This window comes from Sus scrofa, chromosome 2 (assembly GCF_054392235.1).
Source record: "Sus scrofa isolate SSC_HxYL_T2T_F1_AM1 chromosome 2, Sscrofa_HxYL_maternal_Yorkshire_Landrace_v2.0, whole genome shotgun sequence".
Classification (NCBI taxonomy): Eukaryota; Metazoa; Chordata; class Mammalia; order Artiodactyla; family Suidae; genus Sus; species Sus scrofa.
In genome coordinates this window covers 138,400,947-138,419,246 of record NC_139384.1, presented here as the reverse complement: position 1 = coordinate 138,419,246, position 18,300 = coordinate 138,400,947, and the positions used below count along the sequence as shown (strand labels likewise).

The window sequence follows — 18,300 nt, the reverse complement described above, 5'->3', positions numbered from 1 at the left end:
ACGTATTAGCTCAATGAAACAAAACCCACAATCATTTGAAGAAGGAGAGAGAGGACTTGGTTTAGTTCAGTTAAACTTAGTTTAGCTATTTGTGTCAACCTAATTCTCTATTCCTAATAGGGTTTCCTATCCTGGAAGCTCTTGAGAGGGAACACCTTGTCAATTCAGTGAATTTCATCTCTGACCCTGCCTTTGCTTCCAGTGCCCTAAATGCAACCAATACACCTGCCCAGACACCTTGGTATAGTTGAACAGGCTAAACGTCCAAGAAGTGAGGCTCATGTATCTTGTAACTTTTAGGTTTTCTAACAGTGGATTTATTCTTACTTCACAGTGGCTTTTCTTGGCTAAATACTGACAAAACACACACTGTAGTTTTCAAAAAGTATATTTAAGAAGTTGTGAAAGAAAAGGATGTGAAATCCTCATACGATACCAGGCAGGATGTAAGATAACAGGCCCTCTTTGAAATCAGTTTGTCAGTGTTTTAAATGTTAAGCATACTTATACCATATAACCCAGAATTCCATTCATGGCATATGTTCATGGAAATGTATATTCCTTACAACATGAATGTTCATAGAAGCTTTGCTCATAAAAACCCCACACTGGCAACTACAGGTAAATAGATTTTCGAATGTGTATTATGCCCACACAATAGAATGCTATTTGGCAATCAGAAGGAACGATCTGTGGATACATGGATGAAACTCAGATGCATTATATTGAGTGAAAGGAGCCAAGCCAAAAGAGTACAGACTGTGTACTCTGCGCAGTCGTTCAGACTGCGTTAATGTGAAATTGTAGAAAATGCAAACTAATGTCTAGTGACACAGCAGGTCATCTAGCATTATCTACATGTAGGTATGGAGGAGAGATAGACTAGTCTGGATTTTAGGAAACATGTAGGGGTAAGACAGATGTTCTGCATCTTCATCGTGGTGGTGGTTGACATGAATATATGTGTGTATGTACTTATAGATCCATGCATATATATGTGTATTTGACAAGGTTCTTCATAATGTGAAAGTAAAATGGATAAAGTTTATTACACCTAAATTATACCTCAGTAAAGAAGACTTTACTTTTTTAAAGTTGTGTTAAACTCCTTCACCAGGTTGCCCTGAGTGACTGCATTTCCCAGCTCCCCACTTCCTGGTAGAAAACATCCCTGCAGGAAATTTGACCAGAGCACTCACATTTTGTCTCATAATTCACTGACTCCTTGTTTTTGTGTCTGAATGCACCCCAGTGGCATCAAGGTGGTTTTTAGTTGCCTTTTTCCTGTGCTTTATTAGCAGAGACGTGATGGAAGTGTGTGGGCAAAGGTCTGTATTCTGTTGATGGACTGGCCTTTACGAATGACTTCTGTTTTAAGCATGGAACCTCACCTCTCATCCTTCTGACACTTCAGCCTCTTATACAGATTTTAAACACCCTGGGATGGGGAGTGTGAACAGTGAGAGGAACGCTTCTACATTGAGTGGCCTCCTGCGGTGTGAACATGTCACCACACTAAGTGTGATTATAGTATTTTAAAGACATGTGCCTTTCATACAGCATATCCCCTAAGCACAAGCCAGTTGCCTGTGCTGTGCACCAACAATAGAATGTTTCTCTGCTAGGAGGCTTAAGGGGATATAGTCTTTCTTTTTATTAGAAGGAGCTGCCAACTCCTCAAAAAGAGCTATTTATGTTCCATTCCAAGATGGTACCTTGTGTGATAGACCCAAGATGGGCCCATTGATCTTGCATCCTGGTACCCAGGCTTTTGAGTGGTCTCCTCTGCAGTGTAGCAGGGCTGCTCCACACGACAAACAGAATTAGTGGAGATGGTGGTCTGTGACTTGTGAGATTTGGTCATAGAGAACATTGTCACTTTTCTTGCTGTCTTTGGAATCACTTGCTCTGAGGGAAGCTGACACTCACGTGTCCCTAGTGGCATTTTATGTGTCAAGAAACTGAGATCTCAGAGTTCCTGTTGTGACTCATGAGGACTTGGGTTTGATCCCTGGCCCTGCTTAGGTGATTAAGGATCTGGCGTGGCTGTGAGCTGTAGTGTAGTTTGCAGACTTATCTCAGATCCCGCATTGCTGTGGCTGTGGTGTAGGCCAGCAGCTGCAGCTTCAATTGGACCCCTAGCCTGGGATCTTCCATATGCCATAGGTGTGGCCCTAAAAAGCATTAAAAAAAAAAAAAAAAAAAAAAAAAAAAAGAAAGAAACTGAGATCTCCTACCACCCACCTTTGTGAGGGAGTCACCTTGAAAGGAGGTCCACCAGCATCAGTAGGGGGTGGGATGATTGATGGCAACCTCCCTTAGAACCGCATATCTGCATCACTCCCAAATTCATGACCCACAGGAACTGTGAGGTGATACGTGATTATCACTAAGTTTTGAGGCACTCTGTTATGCTGCAAGGAATCATGAATTCAGTTAGAGTTCTGAAGTCTTCAAGAACTCTGGTGACTAACTGCCTTTTCTATAAAGTATCCATTTTGAGTACCACTAAGGTTATAGCGGTTTCAAAAACTTCAGACATGGTTTGTTAATCCATATAACAGCTCTATGAGATGAATACTCTTTATAACCCCATTGCACAGAGAAGGAAATTGGAGTCCAGAAAATTTCGTGGTCACTTAAAGTGGATTGACTGGCTTCAATACCTTATATAGCCTCACTAACTCTATTCCTATTCTAGTTCATGTTCCGTTTTTTGGGAGATTTTAATTTGTTCTTATTTTTGTCTAAATGAGATGCAAAATGAATTTCAGGCACAGAGCTATTTCACTTGCTCTCCACCACCGCCCCGCCCCCTTGTCTGAAACCAGATAAACTAGGTTTCCGTGAAATCTGAGATCTTAGAACATTGTATCTTTGATACATGCAACAATTTTCCTGGTAAAACTAACCAAACAAGGAGGAAACGTTACTTCTCTTCTTGTCTTCTTTTTTTTTTTTTTTTAAGTTGCCTAAAATAGCTTTGCTATACTCAGTACAAAAGCTCTGTTTTCTAGAGATTATCATTTCAATATGTTTATGGAAACTATCAAAAAGTGTTAGTTTGATCCTGGAAAGTGGAATTCATCATGCTCAGGAAAAAGTTTTTTCCAGGTCTTAAACTAATGCAAAAACTCTTTTTTAGTTACTAAATCCTCCTTTAACCTTTGCCTTATTTTATTAGTAATAGCTAGCTCAGTTAAGCATCGTATGGCTGAGTTGTATGTATGTGCCTAAAGTATATAATTTTAACAAATGCCTCATAAATATCTCTATAAAGTAAATACTAAAGCTATCCTCATTTTACAGATTAGGGTTAGGGTTAGGGTTAGGGAAATGATGTCTTTTCCAAGGACACACAGCTCAGTAGTGGCAGACTTGGGATTAGAATACCTATCTGCCTAAGCTCAGGGCAATGCTTTCTTCCACTACTCTTCCTGCCTCACTCTGAAGAAACTGACAAAAATATTGGACATTTAAGAATCGAATGGTCAAAAAGAGTAGAAACCTATAATGAATGACTTTGGGTTCCAGATGTAATTGTTGATATGATGGATTTCTATGTTAGGGTATGAAAGTGTATATACTTGGCAATGACAAAACTAGTGACAGGAAACCACTTCTTTTATGTGAAGAGATTTAGACAAATTTCTGCTTTATTTTACTACTAATAATACTACAATTATTATTGCTTCCTTTGTGTTCCATTTTAATTTTTTATTTTTTATTAAAGTATAGTTGACAGACTATTTTAAATAGTAAAAGCATATTGTGATATATAGATTTCTCTAGTCACTAAACATAGATCAGGCTTTCATTCACCTGTTTCTTATTTGTGAAAAACTAATTTTCAGTCAGATGAGGTGCTTGTAACCATGCATCTGCTTAATGGTAAAGTCAGGATTGGAATGCTAGTTTCCTTGTGCCAACTCTAGTGATTTTGGCAACACATTTATGCTTTCCTTGTAAAGCAGTTTTGATGTAGCACATAATAATTTGGGGTCAATGTAGGCTTAATGGTCACCTCTTTTTTTTTTTTTTAACTTGGAAATATGGTGATTTTAGAAGTACAGTTCATGTAAATCTCAATCTGTTGCAGGTTCTGCTAGGACAGTTCACATTTTTTTTCTTCTGTAAAGGAATTTTTTCTGGAGCTATAGCTCTTGGTTGCTGGGATAATAAATATATTATTTATGAAAGTGAAGAATAATTTAGTTTTTCCAGAAACAGGCTTTTATGTCACTTTCCCAAGTCATCTTTTATCATCTCATTTGAATTTAATATTACCTACCCCCATGATTGCACACAAATTCGTGTCTCCCTAGGGGTGGCTGCACTATATTTGCTGTGCAAGACAGGCTAATGCACAGGTAAAAATTTCTTCTTGTAAGTTTAGAGGGAATGTGCCTAAACTTAAATTACTGTCCTAAAGAGCAAAGTAAAGGAATTTGGCAAAACTTATCCTGAGGCTAAATTATACCCTGACTAGTTCTTCAGAAACACTGGGCTGAAGAAAGTAATGTGAATACCAATGACCTAAATGGGCCTATTAAGCATCAGGAAAAATAAATACAAATTAAACAGTAACTACTTATTACTGGTTTATGTTATTATCCTATGTTATTTTTCCAACTTTAAAAAAAACTTGCCTTCAGCTTTTCTCTTTCACTATTCAAGTATGTGTGGAATCAATAGATCCAGTTGAATCTAGTAAAGCATACTTCTGACTCAAGGCACAAAGACCTTTCTCACATGTACCAGTAATATGGAGCCTATAAAAACATAGCTTCATAGGTTGTGATCATGACATGCTGGGGAAAAATTGCAATGATAAAGGCAATAGAAAGTGAAATGGACTGTATAAAGATCAAATTCAAGAGTGAATTGGAAATTCTAGTGGTGTGTCTAGAAATCAGATTAATTAATTAGTTAATATAGTTGTTTGTTTATAAACTGCCTACTGCAGGCAAGCTATGCTACATATAACACACCTGCAGTGGTGCTAAGAATATTTTGGATTTGGCAGCTATCTCATTCTTCCTATCCAATTCTGTGAGCTTCTCTTAAGTTGCACAGGAGGATAGAAAAGGAAGTATCTCCTAAACATTCCATAGCCCTGAGCTTACCCTCCCTCTGTGACCTGTCTATCTTTGGTGTTGGGGGTCACAGATGCTCTAGAATGCGTTTCTCTGCAGAAGGAGCTACAATCAGGAAATGTCAGCGTCCTGATGTCCTCCTGTATGATGGCAAAGACTGAATGGGTTAATGATCTGCAACTAGTAACTAGCTCTTTTAATTCTTATTGGCAAGAAAGGCAATAATCAAATGCCTCCTATGGGAATGAATTATAATGATGTTAGCAACAAGCCTTCAAGTGAATTGTACTAATTAATTTCTGTAGGTCAGCATTATCCATCACCTCCATCATAAAAGACGAGGAAGCCTCAATCCAGAAAAACAAAGTTGCATTTCAAAAGCTTTTTGGAGTGGGCATCCGGGGATTGGAATTTGGAGCTTTGAATTCCAAAGGGATATTGAGTTGAGAGAGCCAGGATTGTGCCCAGGGGTGGGGGGTGGTGAGAGTGGGGTTAACCTTCTTTCTTTGATATAGAGGTTGTGCACAGGGAAGATGAGGAGCAAGTATTTGGAGGACTCAGTAGGGATGCTCTTAGTGCCGTCTTGGCAGTGCTTGTGCTGCAAATAAACAAACTTCAGCCCCAAAGACTCTCCAGTGTGTAACTCTGAAGGCATGAAATGCACACACACGCAATGGTGATTCAATAGCCTACTGCCCAGTAGGACTTCTCTTTAAAAATTAAAATAAGATTGAGTTTTCTATAAGAGGAAGCAGCTCTGCCCTAGAAATTGGCTCTATTTGGCTCTCCGAATAAGAGCTAATGTAAGTCTTTTTTGTGGCTATATTTTCTGGAATGTACTCTTACGTTAGTGCAAATGAGTAGAAAAGCAGACTGCCTAGGAGAAGAAAATGAGAGAGTTTGTTCTTAAAGTGGTAAAACATCAACCATTCAGTGCTTGCTAATTCAAGACAGAATGTACAGCCACCATAACAACTTTTCTGCCATTTTAAAGGGCATACATGCTAATGAATATTATTTGAACAAGATGGAAAATTGTTAATGCTTGAAGACTTTTATGTCACATTAGCCCAGGAATTCAACTTCCAGCTATGCTGGGTCTATCACAGGTATACTTGCGACCACAACAGTGTAATGTATTTAAAATGTTGCACAATTTCCAAACTGGAGGAAGCTATGTTTTGATTTTTTTTTTTTTATACCAAGTGCATTTGTGAAACACTTTGCTATGAATAGTGTAAGTGTACATGTTGAAATCTTGTTCCTTGCTGCTAGGCATTCTAAGCTTTTGGAGTTTGGTAGCATTTTATAGTTTCTTCAGTGAGTGTCAGCTTTATGTGGAGAATAATACATGATGTCACAACTTACAATCAATTATAAGGAAAAGGCAGCTAATTCATGACTAAGTCAACTCTCCATTGTGATAATATGGCTCATGTGGACAGGTGGCATGAACTTTTACATATTCTATTCAGATTGAAACAGGTATTTCCTTTTAGGTAAAACTTTCATCAACTATCTGAGGCATTGATCAATTTTAGCATGTTTCTGTCTCTTTAGAACTGTAGTATTTTTGGACTGCTGCCAAAGTTGGCTCTACTGCAATCCTAGGAGCTGTATTCAGGGTCATGTGACTGTTTACTGCTTCAATAAAATGCATCTTATAAATACAAAATGCTATTCACTATTTATTCATCTCATGTATTCATGTGATGCTTGTTGGCTTGCTGTGGTGGCTGCTTGATATGTATTCTACAGCATACCTTCTATTTCTGCAAAATTGCGTATTATATCATTTTTGCATCCGACACTGACTTTGTTCTAGAGGGGTGCTCTAATAACAAAGGGCAAAAGAAAATAGCCCAGTGAGGATCTATCCAACCCTTGCAGATTTGCCTAACTTGCTGAAAAGGCAGGGAGATTTTAGAGGGCACACTGACCTTGCATTCATGAGCAATTCCGCAGTGAAAGGTGTTAAACTACAGTTCATTCCCGGATCTTATCAGTGTACTTCCTAGTTTGCTTGTTTAAGTTCCTTATGATCCAACAGAGAGATGTCATGGTTTACATGAAACCCTAAACAATCTCATGCGGAAACCCAACATATTTATTCTGCTTTCCATCATGAGGAATTGAGAACAATGATTTTAAGATTACTTCCTTCTCTTCTCTTTGGAAGACTTTGGATTTGAAGTTTAAATGGTGAGGTCTCTAAATTCAACAGTTTTAGAACTGCATTTGGGACCGTTTTGCTCCTTTATTCACATAATCGAACTGCATAGATTTGAAGCTCTTATCTTAACCCAAGTTTCAGTCTAAAATTTGGGACAAACCAGATCTTGGTTTGAGTCAGGCTCCCCCGACTCCTGAGTTCTATGAAGTTAACAAATCATTATCCTCTGTAAATATATTTCCTCAACTGTGAAATGCAGATAAAAATGCCCACCTTGAAAGTTTGCTGTCTGACTTTGTGTGTGTGTGTATATACATATGTAAGTTTGCTGTCTATGTGTATATATCTGTATATGACAGAGATTCATTAAATGGTGGTTCTCTATGCATTTTGCTCTTAGGATAAAGTAACTTTTTTTTTTTTTTAATGTTCACTCACATCTTTAAAGTAGAGTTAGTTGTAATGATGTCTGTTGAAAGTATTAGGTAGAAAAGTAATGATAGTATCTTTTTCCAAAATTAATGACAGTCCACCCAGTGGTCACATTCAACAGACATAACGTATCCTGAAGTATGTTGACTCCAGGAGACCAAAACTCTAGGACTTAGGTCCTTCCCACTTTAACAGGCTGACTTTAACCTCTCCAAGTTTTAATTTCCTTCACCATAAAATTGAGATTATAAGAAGAAAAATTCTAGTAACAACACCCATGAGAGTTGTAAAGATCAAATGAGGTAATGTGGCTATCGAGGATTGGAATGTTTTGCACACAGCAGGGGCTCAACCACACTCTCTACAGAGTGTACCTAGAAGATTCAAGGCCAGGGTCCTCTGTTGGATTACAGCCTTGAAGTTCACACTCAGAGACTCAGCCATTCAGTCACACGGTCGCAGTGTTGATAAAGATGTGGCCAAGGCCAGCAGTGGCTTTAGTTAGCATTTTTCCTTAAGTTTATGCCACTTTTGTTTTTAATACAACCTCCCTGCTTGAGGATATATGATGGAGACCATGACATCAGTCTGGGTGGCTCTACTTAATGCTTAATGAACCTAAACTAAAATTATTCTTAGTGTTCTCAGAGTGAGGGCATAAGATTTGTTTTCTCTATCAATTGCTCGAAGATGAAACACAGTTTACCAGTGACATCGGTGTTTTTTTATAATTTTGTTATCATCCCCAGAACCTTTCGTTTGAACATCTCAAGGGGAAAAACAGCCTTGGCCTCTCCGGGAAGCTTCTATTGATGACGTCCAGGGACACAGGGCAGGTGTGAGTATAACAGCAAAGACCCGGGGGCTAACGGTGGAAGGCAAACCTGTGCTACGCTCTAAGCATGACTTATCTCTGCAGGTAAATATTGCTTAGAGCTGAAAGAAGGCCTCTCATAAGTTCATGTACAGCAGGGGACAGAGCGGTGACAGGTGCACTGAGATTGGGGGAGAAAGAATCCCACGTCGTTCCTTACACAATGGGCTGCCAGAGTGCAGATTTTTAACCATTTCCAGATGCGAGCAGCAAAGTCACATGGGGGATTTATTTCTTTTACAGCAGAAGTCAATTGGGCATGACACTAATGTATTGTTTCAAGAAAAGTCTAACTCCACTAAATCTAGACGCAGTAGGAAATTTAAAGAGAAGCAATTTCTGTTATCGGTTTTAATGAATACCATTAAGTGATAACCAAAAAAAGAGAAGGAAAGAAGATTAGGGATTGCTCAGAAAACATCCTTCCCTCTCTTCTAAATTATCATGACAACACAATCTTTAGCTGTGAAGTTAATTTCCTCCGTAATTACTTTCTATTTAGAGGTGCGATTGCTTAGAAATACCCTCCTGGCGAAAAACCTTTTGGATTCTGGCAGGGATGAGGAAGAAGGGGTCCCCAGCACTGCACAGCAAGTTGTTATTTTCCCTGCTTCCTCGTAGGCACTTTACCCATCGGGGGGCCTCAGGAGTCCCTCCCATCCCAGTGGCTGCCTCTCATCCTGAGAGCCGTGGGCTGGAGCATTCACTCTTGAGAGCTTCTCAGGACAAAGCTTCATTGGCTGGATGTGAATGGCACTTGCATTGAATTCTAGGGGCTCTCTGAAAGCACTTAGCTCTCCTGCTGTCCCCAGGATGGAAAGAAGGTGGCTTAAATGGGCCCTGGTCAGCTCTGTAGGTAAGGAGGTTGTGTACTAAAAAGGGAGATATTTTAAAGGACAGGATGAATCTCTTTAGGCAGGAATGCGTGTATTTTAACATTTCCATCCCCCAAATCCTTATTTACAACCATCTCTCTTCCGAGTCATTGGGTGGAGGGCGGGATGGGTGTGGGGGAACAAAAACAGGAAGAAGTCACAGCTCAGACTTGCTGTCTTTGAGTTGGTTTTGAGGTCTTCACCCTGAGTCTGTGAAAACTAGGGCATGTTACTTTGTTATGATGTAGGCCAATTTCCTCTTTTCAAACCACCAGGAAAAAAAAAAAAAAAAAAAAGTGAGGCCAAAGGATTCTGGTGAATGATTCTCAGAGATGAATCCCAAGATTTTTTCATGTTTTACGGAAATCAGAGAATGTTCACGACTGGGTCCAGCTTGTGGAGGCTCTAATTCTATTACCGCCTCATCCAGGCACATTATTTTTGCTCATTAACAAGATGGCATCATAATGGAGCTTGCAGCAGCCAGAGTGATTAGCAAAGCGCCTCCTTCCATTCTTCAAAATGTCATCAACACACTGGTCAGGAAACAAACTCATTTTCTGACTCTGCCGTGATTTGCAGTGTTTCAGGCACTGATGATAGCTTGTCTGCTTGGTTTAAAAGAGCTCCTGATATAACAGAACCTGACACTGTTTACTTCAGCCTATTATGCCTGCTGCATTCACTGAATGCTTCACTGGAGAAGAAAAATCGAAAGAAGGCTATTCATTGTAATGCCAGCTGCTTTTTAAAAAAGGAAATCAATTTTTGCTTGAGCTCAGAATGTACTCCGCAGGTCCAGAGTGACCTACCACTTTTGATGTCAACAACAAAAGGATCGGCCTGAATTTTCCACAACAATCACCCAAAAGCTCAAAGAACATTGAAAATCCTAGATTAGTTTCATTTTAGTTTATGTTCAAATTGGTAGCCACTCATTCCAACAATATCACAAAATAGAAAGCCGTGGGTGACAGAGCCCTCGAAGGCCACGCAGTTGGAGAGCCTGGGCTCTGCCATCTACGCTGGGTTTTGTTATAAATTACTTGGCAGGACCATTTTATGACGGAAATAATTAGTTATGTTTAGTATTTATAGCTAGTATCATGATGCCTTTCTGCACTGCTAATTAATTATTTTATGGCCAGCATGTTTCAAATGCAATTAGTTAGGTATGGCAATGATCATAATATTTTGCATATTCATGACAACATTCTGCCTATTTACAGCAAAACTTGGGTGTCAAAATCAGTTATTTGCCTTTTGTTATTAGGCAGAATAATTACAGGAAACAATAACAATGATCTCTTGCATGTGAATAACATTTTACAACCGAGTACCTCCATTCATGTCACCCATGCCTGTGGCCCCGTGGTTTCTCACAGGGGAGTGGAAACTCCATATGGTGACACGTCATGGCTGGGTCTTTAGCCAGCTTGGAGGTCACCAACGGAGGCTTTTGCTCTTTTTAATGCAGCTGGAACCTCATTTAGCCCCCGGGGATCGGCCGGTTTTTAAAGAAAGGGTATTGGGAAAGAGACTTTTGGGGGGCTGAATAGGAAAACAAGTCAGCTTGCAATGGGTTGTTTAGAACAAAGCCCCAAACTCTTCATTAGTCGGGGCTGAGTAACAAATAACTTCACTAATAGTAACTATTCTTCTTTTAAAATAGTAGGAATGGGGAGTTCCCTTTGTGGCTCAGCAGTTAACGAACCTGACTAGGATCCATGAGGTTGCAGGGTTCGATCCCTGGCCTTGCTCAGTGGGTTAAGGATCCAGCCTTGCCGTGAGCTGTAGGGGTAGGTCACAGATGCGGCTTGGATCCTGCATTGAGGTAACTTTGGTGTAGGCCTGGATCCTGCATTGAGGTAACTTTGGTGTAGGCCAGAGGCTCCAGCTCCAATTCGACCCCTGGCCTGGGAACCTCCATAGGCCACAGTTGCGGCCTTAAAGAGCAAAAAAAAAAAAACCCTAAAAAATCAGAAAACCAAAAAAACCCCCTAAAGTAGTAGGTATGGAGTTGCCTCTAAACTGAAGAAAAGCTTCCTTAGGTTTTTCTGTGCTGGGGGGCTCAGAAGACAGATTGAATTATTGCTAAACAAGACTCTGTGTCCAGCAGGCACACTGCCTTAAGTTGAACTATTGAGTGCGTCTTAAATCCTGCGAGTCTGGACAGAGCATTGCCTTGTGAAGCCTGGGAATGTTCTCAATTAGCTTGTGGACAAGATCAATGACACAGGCTCGCTTCCAGATCTGCGCCTATTTCTCTTTACTTTAAGCCTCTCCGACTAGCTGTAATCCTTCATTTCCTTTTCCCCACATGTGCACTGCAAAGTGCTGAAAATAGTAAAAATCAAGAAAAATATTGTCAACTGAGAACGGAGATTGAGCCATGAATTTCCTTTTATGGAATATTTGTAAGATTGGGCTGTAGTGGCCGGGAGGACTGGCATGGGGTAAGGAAATGAAACAATTACATATTTCTAGTTTTAATCCTCGAAGTCGAGGCTACCGGGGGAGGGGGGGGGACATTTAAAGAAAGCTGTCAATGCATTTAGATTTTTTAGAGAAATGGGTGGTATGTTCCCTTGTTAAAAACGATGTACAGATATAGATGTCTTGATCAGATTGCCATGCTCTTTCCTCTGAAGGACAAGAAACTCTTTTTCCACCACCAGATTCTCTCCTGTTTTTAATTCCAGCCCATTTTCATTCATGGGGTTTGTTGCAGACATGAAGAGCAAATAGCCTTTGAAGTTAATAATCATTATTTTCTCATTTCTTGGGATAAAGGCAGAAAGAATCCCTTTAGCTTTCCCTCCGAAACCATTCTTTATCCCTTTAATCATCTTTGTCACTTCTCTGAACTTACTCCAGTTTCACCGCATCTGCACATTACAAGCTTGAGTTCTCAGTGTTCTTTTTTTGGTGTTTTGTCCTTTTATGGCCACACCCACAGCATATGGAGGTTCCCAGGCTAGGGGTCTAATCAGAACTGTAGCTGCCGGCCTACGCCAGAGCCATAGCAACGCAGGATCCGAGCCACATCTGCAACCTACACCACAGCTCAGGGCAATGCTGGATCCTTAACCCACTGAGCAAGGCCAGGGATCAAACCCGCAACCTCATGGTTCCTAGTCGGATTTTTTTCCGCTGTGCCATGATGGGAGCTCCATGAGTTCTCAGTGTTCTTAAACAGACCCCCAACTCCGTTCTCTAAGACATCTGTCAGCACTTGAGGCCACCTCTAGAATTAAACTTTCTGTTTAACAGCTCTGGTATCGGTCACAGGCTAGCTGTTTGTGTTGCCTTTCCAAAAAAAAAAAAAAAAAAAAAAGAACAAAAAAACAAAAAACAAGCCAGCTCACAGAGGAGAGAGATTTTTAAGGTGAGTGGCCCACTTGAGGAAGGGCAACCTTCCCTTGTGACCACAAAGGCTGCTTCCCAATTTGAGCCTCAAGGTTCCTAGGTCAAGGCACAAGGTCTAGAGATGGGCAAAGCAATGGAGAGTACTGTGGTTCCTGAGGCCCAGTGGGGAGGCTGGATCATTTTGGAGAAAACTCTAAGAGTTCTGTTTCATTCTAGGGCAGGCTAGGTAGGGGGCCTGAGACTCCTATATTGGATTTAGCCCTGCATGAGATCTTTATTGCCACAATCCTAGCAAGTATTGTTTTGGGGTTTTCTTCTGCATCTCATCGACAAGCCATGCTGCAAAGGCACAGAATGAATGGAACAAGAATTGTCACAAGATATAGGTGTTACATGTCTGTATTGAGGCAAGTGCAATGAATCAGTCTTCAATGATGAATAATGATTGATTTACAGATTCTGCTCCAGTTCATACTTCTATTCCTACTTTTTGTGTCTAAGTCCCCAGTGGATCCCCCCCACCCCCAACAACTGCTGTCCACCTGACCCTTACCCAACTTCTCCCCTCTAATACCATGGCAACCCCATAGTTTGGGCTTTTTTTTTTAACCCTGCTCTGGCATTTAGATAAATTAAAAGGATGGCCCTAGGAGATGGAATCATGGTTCCTTTTCCATATCAACTCCTCCTCTTTCTTTTTATTTTATTTTTTTAAAGGCCCATCCCCATGGCATATGGAAGTTCCCAGGCAAGGGGTTGCATCAGAGCTGTAGCTGCCAGCCTATACCACAGTCACGGCAATGCCAGATCCAGGCCACATCTGCAACCTAAACTGCAGCTCAGGGCAACCCCGGATCCTTCACCTGCTGAGCGAGGCCAGGGATTGAACCCGAGTCCTCATGGATACCAGTCAGGTTCATTACCACTGAGCCACGATGGGAACTCTAGCTCGTTCTCTTCCTATAACCCCAACCACAGCTGCAGATGTTCCCTTATGAGAGAACTTCGAAATACAAACATATTGTAGTCCTGATGAGCTATTCATGCTTTTTGTCATCAAAGAGTAGCATAGAAAGAATAATGCAGGCGATGTGCTTTTAGTAATTGAGAGCATAATCAATTCCACATTGTAATTGCCCCTGTCATCTGTTTATACACCTTTCATCAGTTTACAATCGAGCTCTTAAAAGGCAGGTCTGCCCAAGCCCTGCAGGTTGGGAAACATCTGTCTTCCTGCTCTCTGAACACAGCATAAAGGTTATGTTGAAAGAGAAACATCAATAACATTTTACAAACTGATTTTTTATTCATTTAATTCATAATTGTGAAATATTAGTGTTGGGTGTCACTTTCAGCCAAAACAGAGAGCTTTCTCGTGCTTGATTTGTATTAAAAAGTTGATGTATTTAGATAACTTGACAGATTTTAATATGTGTATTATTAGTTTACATTAGGCTAATATAGTCTTGGAAAATTCTGCAGGCCAGTTATTGTCATCAAAGCTGAATAATTTTACACATCCCAAGCTAAGCCTAATTTTTTTTTAAAGGTTTCTTTTTTCCAATTATAATTTTCACACCTCTTATAGTTCTAGAAGCTTCACAGGCATTGCTAATATATTTCCATGAAGATTGACTTGTAGCAGCCTTCTATAGGGATTAGAGCTGACATCTGTGTAACAGAGCCAGAGAGAAAAAAATATTAATATAGTTCCTGCTATATGATGATCGGCATTAGGATGTTATTAACAAACCAATTTCTGAAATAGAAGCTGACACTATGTTGGGCATTCTGACCTTGGGCTTGACCCAGCAATATGATCAGGAACCAGGACAAGACTGCTGAGGAACTATAAACAACCCATGCAAGGACCCTTATTTTTTCTTTAAACTTATGGGAGTTCCCATTGTGGCACAGCAGAAGTGGATCCAACTAGTATGCATGAAGATGCAGGTTTGATCCCTGGCCTTGCTCAGTGGGTTGGGGATGCGGTGTTGGTGTGAGCTGTGTTGTAGGTCACAGACTCGGCCTGGATCCCACATTGCTGTGGCTGTGGCATAGGCTGACAGCTACAGCTCCGATTCCCCTCGCCAGGGAACTTCCATGTGCTGAGAGTGTGGCCCTAAAAAGCCAAAATAAATAAATCAATACATGTTTTAAGGCACATGATGTGAATGAACTTAGAGAATGCAGTGTGTGGCTTTTCTGGTTTTCTTGCTCTAACTTCTTTTTGCACAGTGCTCCTCCCCACTGCATATATTCCATTTTTCTTAGGAAAAGATGGGTAAAAGCAGAAAACTCACCATGCAATTTTATATTTGTTTCTCTGAAATGTGACTGCAATGCATATAGAGGTAGCAAACTCAAGTGGAGCCAAGGAGCTAGTCTTCTTTGTCCTTGGGTCCTGCAGGTGCTCCTAGAGAGGACCCCCTCAGGGCAGCTCTCTGCATCTCTGCCCAGTGTCACATGTTCTGTCAACATGGAGCGTCTTCAACTTGGACAAGGGCCAGGCCACACGGTTTACCTTACAGTTCCTCTGCCGATGTTCCCTGAACCCTTTAGAACTTTGTATACTCACACGTCATGTCATTTTAATGACTCCACTGACTTTCGACTTTGCCTTTATAAATTTAATTTAGCCACTTTTCAGTCAACAGTTATGCGTTAAGTATTTGTTCCTTGGCTCTGGTTACCAGCATTGCTGCTGCACACCCTTACCCCTTCACATTGTGGAGTCTTAGTTACATAACTCAACCTATATAATAAATATAAATAGTTATACATATATATTATAAATATAAATGGTTGTAAATATATTTATAATATATAATAAATCTGGTTATAATTGTTATAAAATATAGTTACCCAGTTTTCTCTAGATTAGTGTCTGTTTTTTTAAAAATTCCATATTTTATTACCATAAAGTTGTTTGCTTAGTGTGAGAGAAGAACCACATTTTGATCTCATCTGTAAAAGTGAAAGCTTAAAGAGATGCAGTGAACACCTCTGAAGGAGATAAAGTGGCTGTCATGTCCCCCATTTCATGGTAGGGAAGTTGAGCACAAAAAGCCCCCTGGGTGAAAGCTCTGAGATCTACGACTGGGTACAAGTAAAGTGAAGTCTCTGAGCATAGGGTTATTTTCCTTCTCCTCAAGGTTTAGCCAGATCCAAACATTCCAGGGGTGATTATTCGCAGATCATGCTAAGGGTACCCATGCTGTTCCCAGCATTGTGCTTTTACTGTAGGGTACAAACAGATGGGCTGTGGTTCAGAGAACCAGCTGAATGCTTCAATCTGTCCACTTCAGCCAATGGGGTGAGCAGCCCATCTCTAATGCACACTGCAGGCCAGAGCATCATGGCAGCTCCATCATTTCCGATTTGGGCGGTTGCAGAAAAAGTACCTTTCTCTGCCTTTGTTTGTCTGCTTAGACGATACTGCGAACATCAGAGTAGGAAAGTGTCATCTTGGTTCTTTTCATTGTCCATGTCAACAGAGAATTCATTTTCATAAAAGGATTGTGTAACTGTTCTTTTGTCTTGAGCCAATTCTTCGAGATGCATTTCCTTTGTTTTCATGCCACAGCAGCTTGACCTAAGAGTGCCTTTGCTCTTTATGTGCCTATCATGGAGTTGTAAAAACTGTACAAGCCCATATTGATATCTCTCCCAACACCCTAGAGGAATCCATCCAGTTTGGAGTGGTTTGGTTTGGAACGGATTTAATTGCTACAAACTGTATTTGTCAACTAGGGCTTTCCACCACATGTGACAATTTCATGAAGTAATTGTTAACAGAAACAAAATCTGGATTTATTAATGTTTATTGTCTTCCAGCTGAAATTAATTTTCAGAGCATACTTCTGAGTGCCATTTACATTCAAAAATAAAGATAGCAGATGTGGTATTAGGCCAGCTTCGGGATATTCTAGGAGACCTAAAGTGCCGACATTGACTGCATCAAGGCGAATGAGCAAACCTCCAAAGTGATTAGCTCCATGGAACGAATGTTTTATCTAATCCACTGCCTTGAATCAGACATGAATAGATTTCTGCTTCGCTGTGATACTAGCAGTTAGCAAAGTCTCCCTCTGTCTAGTGTTCTAGTTAGATTTAGAATAAAGTAAATAACATATTCATGATGTGGCCACTTCTGCTATATTCCTGTGGCTTTTAAATTGAAAGAATGAATTAAAACAAGCTGATGCATATAGCAATCATCATAGATGCTTCTCCAAATAGGATTAAAAAAAAAATTGAATGCTCCCTATATCTAAGTCTTAGACTAAATAATATTCACAGTAGGGCTGCATGATAGTGCTTTTCAAAAGCCTCAAGAACAACCATGTATATTTTTAGCTACAGAGGACCCATGTGTACTGATATAATTTTGTCTTGTTTCCTGGCTTCTCTGAATGGAAAAGGACCTGTTAGAAGTTGCCCTGCCTTTGCTTCTCTTCTGTGTATTTCTAAAAATAAATGGACATCTTGTTACAAGATGACAAAATGACTGCTGTATTGCAAAAGTCTTCCTTTTCACATAGAAAATGGATGTAGACATAGGTTCTCAAATTGCCAGCCTTCCTCAATGGAAGAAAGGTGACAGGGTGAATTAGTTCTCCTTCCTTCAGAAAAATGCTTTCCACATATCATCCTCTGCCATGATTGGGCTCCACCTCCCTGGGCAGCAGGTTATTCTCTATGACAAGGGAGACATCTGTAATACCTCCACACAACCAGAGATGTCCAGCTTCATAAAGTCCCAAATGCATTGAGATGTGGCTTTTCTTGCTGCCTCTGTTTTGAGCAGAACCTACAAATGGAAGAAAGAATCTCCTGGTATCAAATATTCCAGGAAGCTCTTTGATCTTCTGTCTTGGAAGATGATGAGGTTTAAGAAATACATTTTTATGATGGCAAAGACCTTTTCTGGGGCAAATAATGAGTGTTAAGTTGAGGAGTGATTAGGATGTTTGTTTGGCAAATTTGCATCCCCCTTTCCTTCTGATGGCCTATAGTGGGATGTTTTGCACCGTAGTGGTTTTTAAATGTTCATGTTATTCCCTAGCATGTATTCAAAGTTGGATTTATTATTTTTTTTCCTAACTAAAGATTATAATGTTCATACGAAATCCCTACTCTTGGAAAAGTTAGTGTTTCTTGATATAGAAGAGTAATTGTTGAGTGTCTGTTGGCTCCGTGGTGGTGTCACCCTGAGGCCCTGGCTTCATTGGCTGCTTCATCTAGGCCTTGGCACCTGGCTGGGAAATGTAGGAAAGTTGGGCAGAGGAAAGAGTCTATTTTATGAGGCTCCCCTGAGGATCTGGATTACTCTATTGCCCTTACCCCATCTTTTAAGACAATGGCAAAAACAAGGCTCTTTCAATTGGAGACTTTATGTGGACCTCCTAAAAAGTAATCATGTCTGTGTCCTTCAACCTTCTTAGCTATAAAATGTGCTAATACCTGCTGAGTTGTTGT

The 18,300-nt window shown here is 40.3% G+C and overlaps 1 protein-coding gene across 8 annotated transcripts in view; it reads left to right on the top strand.

Moving 5' to 3' along the window:
• The window catches only part of LOC110259460 (uncharacterized), a 700,448-nt gene that overhangs the window by 109,655 nt on the left and 572,493 nt on the right, over nucleotides 1–18,300 (top strand). For 2 of the 8 annotated variants that reach the window (XR_014838681.1, XR_014838682.1), the window contains exon 2: nucleotides 8,451–8,539. The exons of 5 other annotated variants lie outside the window; for them this stretch is intronic. The gene's annotated coding sequence lies outside the window, so the exon portion shown is untranslated. Of the gene's footprint in view, nucleotides 1–8,450; nucleotides 8,540–9,196; nucleotides 9,432–18,300 lie in introns of all 8 variants that reach the window. One more of the 8 variants, XR_014838680.1, reaches the window with a different exon arrangement.